This window comes from Ovis aries, chromosome 13 (assembly GCF_016772045.2).
Source record: "Ovis aries strain OAR_USU_Benz2616 breed Rambouillet chromosome 13, ARS-UI_Ramb_v3.0, whole genome shotgun sequence".
Classification (NCBI taxonomy): Eukaryota; Metazoa; Chordata; class Mammalia; order Artiodactyla; family Bovidae; genus Ovis; species Ovis aries.
Genome location: NC_056066.1, coordinates 55735090 through 55750236, shown reverse-complemented (window position 1 = coordinate 55750236; position 15147 = coordinate 55735090).

The window sequence follows — 15147 nt, the reverse complement described above, 5'->3', positions numbered from 1 at the left end:
CAAATTAGATAATTTCCCAGAATGCTCTACAGGGATTTATAGAGATGAAAAAAGAAGAGGCAGACGTTATGAGACCAGTAGGGTAAATTGAGTAGGTTCAAAAATACATCCAGTAGGATTTTCAGCTAGGACAATAAAGAGATTGCAGGAGAAGCAATAATCAGACCGTATGCTTCAGAAATGTCCAGAGTCAAAGAACAAGAATCTACACACTGACAGGCTCATAAATAATATAAATGTCAATTAATCTTATTGTGCGGAGACAGCAGGATGCCAAAGAAACTAAGGAAATCTCAAAAGCAATCATAGAGAAAATATTTTAAAAGAAACAACAATTAGGTACTACATCTTTTTCATCAAGCACACAATAAGCTAGAAGACAAAGAAAGCTTCCAATTGTGAAATCATACGTTTCTATCAATGTGTACCCAGATACACCCTTGTTTGAGGATGAAGGTGGATAAAGAACTTTTCAGACATAAAGAAACTGCAAGTTTTACATTTGCAGATCCTCACTGAAGGAATGATGGAAGGATTAAATCCCTCAGCATAATCTCTGTATCACTATGGTTACAAATTACCCCTGACATCTCAACACCTTAAAAAAATGTTTCTTTTTCTTGCCCTGATTGCACTGGCTGGTATAAAACCAATGATATTCATTTTTCTGCTCACATGCCATCTACTGTGGATAGAGCTGCTCTCACAGTTCATGGAAGGGAAAGTCAGACAAACAATTTCCAGATAAATACCCTCCACCTCTTTACACTTGCACAAGAAGACAGTGTATTCGTAGGTTTAGTGGTGCATTTTTAATAATATAAAATATTAAGAGCGATTTTTAAAAAATAATAAGGAAATGTATACAAATTCTGGTCTGCAATGGAATACTGCAGAGCAGACATCAGCAAACTCCCTGTGGCCACAAAGCCTTCCATACATACCTTCTATCCTTTAACAGAAAGTTTGCCAACCTTTGCTTTAGAGACTGAAGCGATTTGGTATAAATATTGATCCATCTAAAAAACATCAAAAGCATAAGGTGGTGTGGGAGAAAAAGTAAACTTCAAATGGTTATAAACAATCTGATACACTTTATTTTAGTTACAAATAAAACATACAAACTACATGTGACGGATACATACATATATAAAAAATAGAAAAAGAAGAATATGGAGGAAACTGTCTTTAAACATCAGGACCCTGGTTACTCCTAGGTAGGGAAAACAAATGAAAGGGGGAGAGTGGGCTTGTTAGTAACATCTTAACAACATTTCTTGTCCTTCCAACTCTGAATGTGCAGGGAGGTGAAAACTTGAGGTCTTAGTGCATTGGAGCTACTCCACAGTAGAGAATTTTAAAATTACAAAATAAAACAGTAATGAAAGAGGAAATGCCCCAGAGGGAAAGCAGGCAATAAAATCATACAGATGTGGGAGAAAAGTATATCCTGATTAATAATCAATGACAAATTAATTTTTAAGAGGAGTATCATTTGCCTGGATGAAGGGACCCTTGAAGTTAATAACTCTAAGTGTCAAGGACACGGGAACATGACGACCTCAATACTCTGTGTGCCGCACTGTACGTCAAAACATTCATCTTCAGGACCCTCACCGCCCCACCCAGCCCCACCACATATCCAGACTGTAAATTCTTCGTGGGCAAGAGCCATGTCTCTTTCTGTCTTTGAATCTCTAGCACTTGTCACTGTATCTATGCAGACTGGCTATTTTTCATACCTGTTTTGAAATAAAGACAAGATTCTGTGTTCTCTGTGTTGGGCTTAAAATATTGATTTTGAAAAATGTCAGCTGTGCAGAAAAAAAATACCAACCATCTGGTGCTTTTCATCCCCAAAGTTTAGAACTCTGGTGAACTCTCAAAGCAGGCAGGCTTGAGTAGAAGAATAGAAATAAGATCTTCACTTCCCAACATGGGAGCAAGTGTTAGGAGACATTTGAATGGCAAACGGGTCAATCAGGGTATAATTGCCTCTGATAGACACTCCAGAAATCAGAAACATTCTTTACCTAGAGCTGAGTGCCACTTGAAAAGATGACAGCCTTTCCTGCCTTTGAAAACATCAAAGACAATCAAAGCATCAACTTCCAACCTGATCCTCAAGATCGAACGCCCAGCAGACGAGGCAGGAATGAAGACAGCAGCCTTGCCAAGAGAAAAACTCCGTTACAGACTTAAATGTGAGTCACAGAGGAAGCAGATCCCACTGCACCTCAGCAAGACTCTTGGCCAGGCAGCCAGCTGGTCCAACCTTGCCTGGATGTCAGCAATCCCGAGTTCAGACAGGACAGTGTCAGGTGGCTGGTAGCCAAAGGGGTCTTCTCTGTGGGCTGGAGGGGCATCAAAGAAACGTCCCACCTGTCTGTGCTTCCCCTAAAACTCTCCTTTGGGTTAACTTTAAACTTTCCAATGAAATGCAAAGAGTAGCTAGGAGAGGTAACACCTGACTTCAGATCAAACATTAACACCTAATCTGAATTAACCTCAGCGGTTACTTGGCCCAGAGCAGAGTTGAAAAGAAGTGGAACTATCAAGAAAGAACTTTTTTTTAAATCTCTAGTTAGAACTTGTCATCACTTTTAAGGGCAGGTTTTGGAAGTTTCTTTTGTAGATAAATGCCTATTTGATTCTCAAAAATTAAGCTGTTGGATTTAGTCTTACAGTTTGGCTTTTAAACTGTTGTCTGGTAGGAAAATCTGACATTTTCCTTTACAGAAAAATTCGCCAATGTGTTTGTAATTTTATTTTAGGGAAATTGTGGATCCACATACAATTGTAGGAAATTGTAATGTAGGAGATTCCTCATGCCCTTTTCCCAGATTTCCCTAGTTGTAACTGGGAGAAAAACATCTTTTTCCTCTACCTATCTTGGGTTCCTTGGCTGGGATGCTACAAATTAGAACAATAAAAGACAGATTAACAAGAGAAAAACAAACAGAAGCTTATTAACATGTGCATGGCACATACCCAGAGGAGTAATCAGTGGAAAGTAACTCTAAAAGGCGGTTAGAATTGGACTTCTATAACATCTTAACGACAGAATACACTTTGTAAAGAAGTGTCAAGACAAAGGAAAAAGGAATTTGAATTTCTAGGAGCAGAAAGTTGTAGGAAATTATTAATAAATATATGGCTTCCCAGGTGGCACTAGTGGTAAAGAGCCAAGTAGATGACGTAAGAGACTCGGGTTCAACCCCTGGGTCAGGAAGAGCCCCTGGAGGAACCCATTCCATTACTGGAGAATCCCATGGACAGAGGAGCCTAGAGGGCTGCAGTCCAAAGGGTCACAAAGAGTTGGACATGACTGTAGTGACTTAGCATGCATACATGCATTAATAAATATATAAGAGCTAGTGGAAGAAAAAATATGTATGCTAATGTTGGCTATGTACATTTCCCTGCTGCCATCTCTGGGCTGATAGTAGTCTCGAGTAGCCTCTGGTCATTGTTTTCTGTCCTTCCTAGATGATGGGGGGTGCATCTTTATAAATGTATGTCCTGCTTTTAGGGAAATAAAAGAGGACAGACAGCCTTTATTGCCTCTGCTGCTTCTCAGCTGCCTTCAGTTCAAAATAATCTTTTTACCAAAGTGGCATGTTTTGGAGTGCCGTATTCTGCTACCCTTCAGTAACATCTTGCAAAATATAGTAAAGTCACTGTCGAAATGTAGGCATTGACACAGTCAAAATACAGAACTTTTCCATCCGCACAAAATTCTTTCCTTTGTCCTTTCAAACCTCCTCCCTTTCTTTCTGTCCCCAGAAACAATCAGTTCCATTTCCATTTCTAATCACTGTTGTCTCAAGAACCTTGTATAAATAGAATATGGAGTCTTATCTTTTGGCACTGACTTTTTTTTCACTTAATTCCCTTGAGCGTCCTCTTAATTCTTCTGTGCACATCCATGTGGATGGACCTCATTTGTTTAATTATTTATCCACTGAAAGGCATCTCAATTGTTTCCACTTTGGGATGATATATGTAAAGCTGTTATGAACATTCATGCACAGGATTTATGAGTGTTCATTTTCCTGGGGAAAATATCCAAGACTACAGTTGCTGGGGTGTATGGTAGTTGCATAGTCGGTTTTATGAGAAACTACCAAATATTCTTCCTGAGTGGCTGCACCATTTTACATTCCCACAAACAATATCTGTGTGCCAAGGTATTTTAAAGGATTGTAAGCTTCGTGCTTATTGGCCTAGGGGGACCTATCCTCAGGTGACAGGTCATAATATGGAAAAAAAAAAGTTATATAGTTTTGATTCTAAAAGTGCATCAGGCAAGTTAGATGGTTATTTTGTATTTAAGCCTAGGAGAAAACCAAGTTAAAATTATATCTATGGAAAAGTACAGTTGAGTGGAAAAACATATCAGCCTGTGTTTCTCAGGCAACAATGCTTCTAATAAGCTATTTCTTTTGAACATATGGTCATAGCATTAGTACCACTGTGCCTACACGCTCTCTAGGGAGGAAAGTAAATCTGGAATATTGGGTGAGAAAACCTTAACCAATAAAAGGTTAATTGAGTGATGAGAAGTAGGCAGCTATTAAAGCCTGAAAAGTTCCTTAGACAGTCACACTGAAGTGAAGGGTCGCCATGAGGCTCCTATGTGTCTGGCGGGGAAGGGCACCACACGTGGGTGGGAAGGGAATGGAGGCAGAAGGCACTTAACCCCAGCACAGGGGATGCGAGGATAGCAGGGGTGGGGAATTAGCACCTCCATGTCCCTTGAGGCAAAAACTAACCCAAAACAAAAACTTTTCTCAGAAATCACATTTTTTCAAATTCCATTTGAAATAATGAGTTGTTGGCTTTCTGTTTGTTTTTTTTTTTTTTTTAAGAGAAAATAATAACCTAACTAGCATCAAGGGGAAAGAATTTAATAATATTTCCCGTATCTTTAGGGTCTTTGGAGTGTGTTGCTAAGAAAACCCAACATACAAAGAGATCAGCTGGGTTTTGTATGATGGATCTGGGAACTGTGTTGCAGAAATGTGAATCCAATCAAATCTCAGTGCAGACTTCAGTCCACTGTTTAAAAGCACTGATATGGAACGATGCCCCTGTTAAACCCATTTCCTATGGAAATAGCACCTCCAGTGGAGTCTGGTGTTCATGGGTGGCTGCTGCTTCAAATGCTGGTGGAGAGAGGCAGGGGGTGTCCTCTGGAGATCCCTAGGGGGTGTCCCCAGAACCTGAGGACACCTAGAACCCTGAGGCCTTTGTACAGGAAGGGATGGAGATACAAAATCAATTAGATCTGTGGAAACCATTCCCCAAATCAGGAAAATCTATTAAACCTCTTGAACTCTACCTTCTGCAGGTGGAGAAGGGAGAGCTACAGACTCGTGCTTTGAAATTAAATGGGTCTGCCACAGACCACACTGTGGAGTCTGAGAGATGCTAAGCGAGTCACTCATGTCACCCTGAGGAGCTTCCATTGGCTCACCTGGAAGTGAAGACCCTCCTGCCTAGTCATGAGGCCATCCTGCAGACCAGGTAAAGTTACCACCATAAACCATGTCGGCTGAGGTGTATCTTATGATATGTGCTATTGTTACATTGGCGGTGTAGGTTTGCTGGCTTGTTGTTGGAATTTGACTGTTGTTTGTGGGTCTACAATCATGTTTTCTTTAAGATTAATTTATTGACTCAACTGGTATTTGTGGAAATCCCATTAGGCACCAGGCAGGGTTCTCTGGGCTTGTAGACACAGCATCCAGGTCCAAGGAGCCCAGGTTTCCAGGGAGCTGACATTCTGGAAGAGGGGAACCATGCAAGCCCACAGGCATGATAGATGCTTGGAAGAAAAAAATAGGTGGGGCCAAGGGCTAGAGCATGAGTATATGGGTGGAGAAGGATGCTGTGTGTGCTCACGGTTGGTCAGGAATTGCCTCTGTGACAAGATGGGGTTTAAGTGGAGACCTGGAACCAGAGAGGTTCCAGAGGGGATAGTCATGCTCTGATGTGATGGCCAAACACACTTTGAGGAAACGCTTCCTGGTGTGAGTTCTTGATTATTCCTGTTGACTTGATTGTATCCAAGGCTGATCTGGAAAAAGTTTCTAATGTGTTTCAGACATGCTGTGTGGACTCTTTGTTTAGAGGGCATCAGACTGTCTCTCCAGGACCTTTGGGAGTGGTTTCTACCTGGGGATCACTCAGGTACCTGGGCATCACTCAGGTACCTGGGCATCTGGTGTCCAAGGCCCACACCAACCCACAGGCGCGCTCCACATCACCACTGGTCCTGGTCTACCCATCTGTTCCTCCCAGTAGACCGCAGGCTGCAGAACGGGGGGTGTACCCATCGTTTTTCTTGAAATGTCTAATGTAGCATTTAGTTCAGGGGAGAACCTTTCTCAAATGAGGTAAAAGGAAAACTATTTTCAAAGGAATAATTTTAGTTCAACTTCAAAAATGCATATACTGAAATTTTTAGGCAGCATATCCACAATAACAGACTTTTTTCTAAGACTGTTGATCTAGTCAAGATAGAATTCCAGCCTAACTAGTTCAAGAAAAGGGAGGAAGGTTGTCTAAAGATCAGACAGTCTCCAGGCAGGCCCCACGGACTGGTAGTGGGAGGTCAGGAAGTCCCCACCGCACACCCCATGGCCTCAGGGTCCCCCTCTCTGCTTCCTTCTTGACTTCTCCCTCTGCCATAAGACCCTGTAGGTGTGTGGTCCTGGCTGGCCAGGGCAGTGGCCCAAGCCCTGAAGCTCTGTGACCAGCCTCTTTAAGCCTCCTTGGTCTCACCTTCCCAATTTTCCGTCCAGGAGGCAAACTTTGGCTGGTGCAGAATCTGGTGTTTTCCCTGGGCCCCTCAGTGGGCACAGGGTGGAGTCTACAGCCCCTAGGTTTGCATTTATCCATGTCAGCAGCAGATTTTTTTATGTGCTGCTTCTACCAGTGAGTTCTGTGCTGGCAAGGCGGATGCTAAAAGCAGAGTTACCCACCATGCCTCTTGTTGTTGCTGTTGAGTCCCTAAGCCATGTCCACCCCTGCAACACCTTGAACTGAAGCACACCAGGCTTCCCTGTCCTTCACTATCTCCCAGAGTTTGTGCAAACTCATGTCCTTTGAATTTGGTGATGCCATCCAACCAGCTCATCCATGGTCGCCCCCTTCTCCTCCTGCCCTCAGTCTTTCCCAGCATCAGGGTCTCTTCCAATGAGTCAGCTCTGAGCATCAGATGGCCAACGTGCCTTGAGGGTAAAGGCTCCAACTGCATTCCTTAAGTGTTGGTTTAATATTGAACATGTGAGAGAAATGATGATTAGTGTGTCTCCTATAAATGGGAGTTTTTATGAGAAATGTAAAGCATGTTTTTGTTTCCTTAGCAAAGACCCATTCTGCAGTTAACTACCTCCACACTGGCCTGATCCTTCTTTCCCCTCTGGATTTCTGCAAAACAACTAACCCTAATCACGTTCCCCACTTCTGGGTGTGTACTGGGTGTATCTATTCACTGAGCCTACTTTTCTTATCCATTTAATGGAGGTATTACTACAACTGCTAATAGTGGTAATAAAAGGAAGATTTACTTCATATGGCTCTTGTAAGGATTAAGGGAAATACGTGAACAGAGTGATCAGCAGGGTATCTAGAAAAGCTTTCAACCCCAAATATGCAGATGCTGCAGGTTTTATATACACTAATCAGCATCGCCACCATTGTCATCCTCATCTTCATGAACTTCACCATCACCGTCACCAACAGCGGAAGCTGTGACACCAGCGCAACCATCGTCCCCATCGTCACTCCTGCCAGTTGATAGACGGGTGTGGGGCCATCATTTGTGGCTTTCTGATACAGACGAAAGGATTCCACACACTCTATTTCTATTATTTGAGAGGCAATATGAGGAAAGAACAAGCTGAACACAAATCATTTGGGAAAAAAAAGTTTGATTTATGCCTGCAGTGACATACAGTCACTTTTCAACTCTGTTCATTAGCTTGTGGATTCTCTTGTACCCTCGGCTCTTAAGACACAGTTCTGAGCCCAGAGAAGGTTTCGGCTCACCTTGGAAATGAAATGTGAGGCATGATCAAGATGAAAGACAGTTTGCAAGACACCTGAGCATGGAAATTGTCTGCAATTTAGCCATTCTTCATTCTCTGTGATTGGAAGCACTGGCCCACTTACAAATGACAATCGAATAAAGAGTTTTAAACAAGCATTTTCTAGAATGTTGATTTACTGGGGGAGGAAAGAAAGTGTTGTATGCTGCCAAATGATTGCAGCACCTATAAAATGGTGAGGTCATTTTTTTTTTTCCTGCAGAAATGTCACAGTGAGATTTTTAAAATAGATTCCTGGTGCACTTTTAATAATGTTGAGGTTAAAGATAAGGGGGAAAAAAGTACTTAACAGTGAAAGGGAAGCAAAAATATTGATGTTTACTGTGGATTTGGAGAGTAGCCTTTTATTTAATCAGTGTAATAACATATTACCTTGTATCCTGTGAATATTTTTGTAGTTGTTTTATTTGTAATTAATAACCGTCGGCTCCACAGCTCCAGGCTGATGATCCCTGCTCTCTCCTGCCGAAAATCATAAAACCAGTCCCTGGAGAGACTGGAAGGAGGGGAAACGGGGAGGATGTGGGGCCTGGCAATTACTCAGAGTAAACATCTCAGAGTCAGGTCTGCAGTGGACACTTCTCAGAGGGTTCACTCAAGACCCCCTCTGTTGGACTGATGCCCACGATTCAAATCCTGCCACGGTCAGGGCTGTTCTAAGTAACCCAGACCCAGCCATTCGTTTGTCCCTAGAATTAGTGCTGGGGAAAGGGCCAAAGAGATGGGCATAGACTATATGATGAGCTACGTGCCTAGGAGTTGAATTTATGAAATACTTGGATGGTGGAGTATCCCTTACAGATGTCGCCAGCTGGTTCTCCTCCTCCAGCCACCCCGTCCCCCAGCAGAGGACAGAAGTTCCGCTGCTGATGGATGAGTGAGGAAGAGCATCTCCGTGGCCTTAACCTGCACCTTCTCAGTTACTAGTGAGCCTGCCTCCTTTTCTGTGTCTACTGCTCATCTAGATTTCCTCTGCTATGGGCTGTCTGTTTTCCATCAGTTGTTTGTTTTGTTCCTCTTCTGACTCTTAGTACCTTTCTCTTCATACTCAGCTATTCCTCCCCCATCACAATTATGTGCTAACAAACTATTAGCACATAATTGCAGAATGTGTCTCTTTGTTTTACTTAGGGTATCTTGCATTTGACAGATACTTTCAATTTAAATGTAATGAAATGTGGTAGCATTTGTTTTGATGGTGGTCTGTGCCTTTTTAGTCCAAATCAAGAAATTTGTCTCCATTCAAAATCATTAAATAGTCTGCTATCATTTACCTAAAGGGATTTGCTTTGTTTTGCTTGAAATGGTTTCACTTTTTCACATTTAAGCTTTGAATTGACGTTTGGGTATGCTGAAAAGTAAAGATGTAATAGTCCATTTGTCAGTCAGGAAGGTGAAGATGCTGGTGCCATTTGTGTTAATAGAATGCCCATCACTTCCCCAACTTATGTACAGGGCACTCCGTCTTACTCCACTGCCCCATGCCTGTTTTTATACCTGGACTTCCTATTTTGCTCCAGTGGCCAGTTTGTTTGACCCTGAACTAATTCCTCCATGGGTTTTTATTTTTACTTAATAAATAATGAGGAGGGAATTTTGCCTTGACATTGGCTGTAATCATTTCAAAACAGCCTGTATTTGCTTGGGGTTTTATTATGTTAAGAGTATTCTCTTTTATTCCTAATTTGCCTGTTTTTTAAAAACTCATCTTTGTATATTGAATTATATTACCTAATTTTGTGCATCTATTGATATGACTGTTTTTTAAAAATGTACTACTAAGTTGAGTTGAATTCATATGTTCTTTTATATTAAAACAACAAATGGTAAGTGAACACCTGTCTTATGATTCAATAGAGTGTACATGTAGGGGCATGCTTTTGTCCACGTACTTACATACCAGCATTCAGTTTGCTGATATTTGATCTTGGATTCTGTATCTATGCTCAGAATGACAGAACATATTTCTAGTCAATACTATAAATAATTCCATCTTCTCCTTTCAATTCCATTGTGTTTGGAAGTTGATTGTGGAGTGGGGATGATTGACTGAATATGAAAATTTTTGTCTTTTCAAAGAGGTTATGATGTTTCAACAGGAATACAGTGAGGTTTCCTGAGACTTATTTCCACCCTTATTTTTGTAGTTAGTTTTCCTTTACCATGCATGACCAGTGTGTGGGGGAGCTGGGGTGTGTTACTCCGGGTGGTGCAGTCACAGTGGGTGGCTCACCTTGACACAGGAGCCAGTCTGTGCCCAGGACCATTTCTGCTAAGAATGCTCGCATGTGTTTCTGTAAATGTCCATCAAACACTAGGACTGACCAGCAGCTTTAAAGGGAGGCAGGTGTCCTCTTGAAGCTCAAGATGAAATTTACACACTCCAAGTTGAGCAGATGGTAAATACATTGCAGACTCAGATTTTCAGGCAGGATTTTCAAACACTGTACAAAGGAAAAAAAAAAAAGTCACCAACAAAACCTATTAAAATTTCCTTAGAAAACACAGCTAAAGTGAAGTCAAATATCTAAAAGAAAAGATGGTCTCAGCAACTCTTATCTCAACACTGAATAGCCTTCTGGCAATCATAAAAGTTCTTAGCAATTCCTCAGCCTTGATCAGTTAGTAGCGGCAGGCTTATTGTGGCAATATCCTTCAAACAGGACATTAATTTTATTTTATTTAAAGTTCAGTCCTAGGAGATACATAAAAGACACAGTGAAGTTAGGTGTGGAAAAAGAAGTTCAGGGTCTGGACACTTTGAGCAAAAGATGTGCTCTAAAATAAGAACTCTGGTTTGTCTAATGTAATTTTTTAAATGGTTCTAAGGATAACAACAACAAAAAAAAACTGGTCTAGTTGGAAAACATTCCAAATAACACATTTTAGGCCAACATTACTCATTTTTATGTGCATTTTGGCAGGATCCTTTTTTACAAAAAAAAATATTATTCCATTTCTTCATAATCACATCCTATGACTACAAGCCAACTGAGAAAATGATCAAAGAGGAATAAGATATTTCCAGGGAGAATCAAGTCTCACTGAAGTCTTAACAGTAGCACCTAACTTTACAGTGCATACTCTGATAAGAATGCTGATCTTGTCTTGTGACTTACAGATGGCTGAATGATGTCCCCCAAAAGATAGATCCACAGTGTGACTCCTGGGACCTGTGGACATTGCCTTACTTGGAAAAGGGGTCTTTGCAGACATAATTCAGTTAATGCTCCCGAGGTGAGGTCATCCTGGATTATCTGAGCGGGCCCCCGATCCAGCGACAAAGTCCTTATAGAAGAGAAGATGTGGACCCAGAGAGGAGAAGAGGCGATGAAGCGAAGACAGAGGCAGAGGCTGGAGTGATGTAGCCGCAGGCCAAGGACGCCTGGCTCCCCAGCCACTGGGGGTGGTGAGAGAGATGCTCCAGATCCTGCCGAAGGAATGCAGCCCTGCTGCTGGCTGAACTTCAGTCCTCTGCCCTCTTGAAAAGTGAGAGGGCATGTGCCTGGTTCTGTTGTCTGAAGCCAACAAGTTCTGGTGACTTATTATGGCAGCTGCAGGTCACTGATACAGCTCCCACCCTGTTCCATATTGTTACCCAGGGTGATCTGGAGCCAGGAAGAGCAGTGAGGACTTTAGTTCACAGATCCTGAGCAAAAGAAAACAAAAACAAACAAAATCCAAGCCTACAATCTGAATTGTTGGGGTGGCTTTACCAAGGAGAGTTAGTAAGGACATGTAGAATTATAACCCAAAGCCAGCAAAACAAAACCACACAAGCACAGGGCATGTACTCATGAGAACCTCTGAGGGTGACTTTAAAGAAAAAGTGATGCATATTTGGGAAAGGGTTCACACAAAGGCTAACATGACCCCGAGGGACTTTGATATGGAAACAGATTCTAGAACCAGGGACACCTGCCCAGCCCTGACCCCACTCGCAACACCCTGCCCAGTTGTCATGGGTGCTGTTCAAGATAGACATGGGAATGCGGACAGAAAGTCTATGACAAACCTAGACAGCATATTAAAAAGCAGAGACATTACTTTTCCAACAAAGGTCCACATAGTCAAAACTATGGTTTTCCAGTTGTCATGTACAGTTGTGAGACTTGGACCATAAAGAAGGCTGAGCGCCAAAGATTCGATGCTTTCAAACTATGACTCTTGAGAGTCCCTTGGACAGCAAGGAAATCAAACTAGTCAGTCCTAAAGGAAAGCCACTCTGAATATTCATTGGAAGGACAGATGCTGCAGCTGAAGCTCAGGTAACTTCCTTCCTCAGGAACCATCCTGACCTCCATCCACAGCCCTTGAGAAAGTACTATTTCCCTTTTCATCTCTCTAGTACATCTGTCCTAAGTATGTATGTGGCTGGGTTCCCCTTGTCCCCTGTACTTCCTTCTCTCCATCACCAACAGACATCACCAGGGCCCAAACCAAATGCCAATTTTCCGTGAGTTTTGCCCTGATGTCACCTTCCAGCCTAAACCAAGAACTGTCAGGGTTTTGTTTTGTTTTGTTTTGTTTTTTAATATAACTTATTTGTTTGTTTCTGACTGTGCTGGGTCTTTGTTGCAGTGTGCAGGCTTATCACTGCAGTGACTTCTCTTGTGGAGCACTGGCTCTAGGGTCCTTTGGCCTCAGTAGTTGCAGCTCCCAGGCTCTAGGGCACAGGCTCAGTAGTTGTGGCATTTGCGCTTAGTTGCCCCGAGATATGCAGGATCTTCCCAAACCAGGGATCAAGCCTATGTCCTCTGCATTGGCAAGTGGATTCTTTACCACTGAGCCACCAGGGAAACCCAAGGAGTATGAGTTTTCCATTCCTTTGGCTTTGTGGCATTGATTAAAGGAATGAGCCAGTGAAGAAGAGACGAATGGAGTGATCTACTTTTGTGATATACGGAGACTCCTGACTGTGTTTCAACTCCACAGTTAAATTTGAGTAGTCAATATGTGTTGTAGACTGCAGAATTTACACATGTTTTAAAATATCGAAGATTTGCCAATTCAAGTAATCTCCCTCTGAAGCAAAATGACAGCTAGCTCTCAACTTAAAATCCTCAAACACAATACCTTCTCGTCTATAATAGCAAGAGGGAAGAAGGACCGTCTCTGTGGAATCTAGGTAGTTGTCTTCGTATCTCCAAGGGCCAGTTACTAACCAGCAGAATTCCGGGGGACACCTACATGATACCCCCACGGTTACATCCCCACTTCATTCTGAATATACTTAAGGAGGATTTCACAGCTCAGGAAACTGTGCCAGTGATATTTCTCTCACAGACATTAGTTTCTAGAAAAATGGCATCAGCAGAAGAAGGACATATGCTGGACTGCTTTTTTCTCAATGCATGTGGATTTTTATGGCCAACACTAAATAGAGGCTGATGGAAATACAAATTGCAAAACAGAAGACAGTGACACCTCTTTTCCTGATAGGAGGTTGCATTGTAAGCATTTTTAGACCCTGCACCTCTGTAAGCATAGAAACCAGTGCTTAAGCTCTGGCTCAGTGATGACAGTGGTGTTCTTCTTTTTCCCACCCTCTCCTCCTGGAAGGTAAAGGTGATGAATGAGGGGCCAAAGCGATCATACAGTAAGCTCTTTTGATCGGAGTATCCCTCGAGCTAAGCATGTCAGCTCAGGACTGTGCGATGGAGGGTATTGATGACTAGTTTTATGACTCATTTGGGCAGATCCATGAAGTCAACTACTTTGTAAGGTGGCATTTCATCACGCTGCCTTTGATCCAGCCTGACTGGCTCATTGATCAGCATTCACCAAGGAAAGCAAGTGGAACAGTCTGGGACCCAAAGCTGCTGACCATTGTATCTGGACTTTTCAAAGGGTGTGTCCCACAATGTGTGTGTGACTCCCTTGGGCTGGCTTAATTATCCTGCCATTTGATAAGGTCAGGCAGTTCAATAGAAAGTGGGAAAAAATCCACATATTAGGCAGAATCTGTAATTCTTGGCTTCTTGTATGACTCATTTAGAACAGCCTCCCCCCACACCCTCCCTTTTTATTGAAGAATCTGAACACTGAATCTAGACGCACGTTCATGCATCATTTGCTCGGCTTGGAGAAGTCAATTAAATTAAAGTCTCTGGCTGAAATATATACATAATAGCTCTTCTGTACATACACACACACACACACACACATACATTAGCTCTTCCTTTTGATTTTTTTTAGCTTAACTCAATAGAATTATGTTTTGGTACAGTTTCACTGAGGTACTGTAGGGCTATGAAGGAGAGTAACAATTTGCAAGTAGCAAATGCTGTGTGATTCCAAGCACACGCATAATTGGAAAATTAGGTGCAAAGAAAATATTTTTGCAAATTATGTATTTTTGCACGGTGTGCTCTCTCTTTCATTCTCATGCGGATGCATAATATATGATAGAGTTTTGCGTTCTCTCCACTGCTGACTTCTGGAGGCTGCCCGAGGGTGGCTTTTCCTTCTCAGAAACCCAGTGCAGTGAGACACCAGGTGACGCTTCCACCTTCGGAATGCAGAGTAGTTAATGCCAAGGGAGGAGCTTCTTTTCCAGGAAAAGAAGTCAGAGCAGGCAGGAAGCAGTTTCCTCCAGTGAGGGACTCTGGAAATTTCTTACCATCCCTGCCCATTTAGTTGGAAGGGAGAAGAGAAACACAGAGCAGGGAATCAGGGCTGGTGACTTGTTTCTTTAAATAAACATTGTTATTTTATGCTAAGAGATTTAGATTTGCAGGGGGAAATAAAGTGTGAAGATGGCGCATAGAATTTCCTATGTCCCACACCTAGTTTCCTCTATTATTTTTAAATATTTTATTGAGATGTAATTTGCATGCCACACAATTCACCCATGCTAAACACACAGTCCAACGGATTCTAGTGTATTTAGAACTGTGCAACCCTCACCACAATCAATAGCAGACCTTTTCATGACTGCAGAAAGCCACCCTACTCCTAACATCAGTCATTCTTTTCTGCTCCCAACCCCCACCCCAGCCCTAGGCTGATCTACTTTCTGTCACTATAG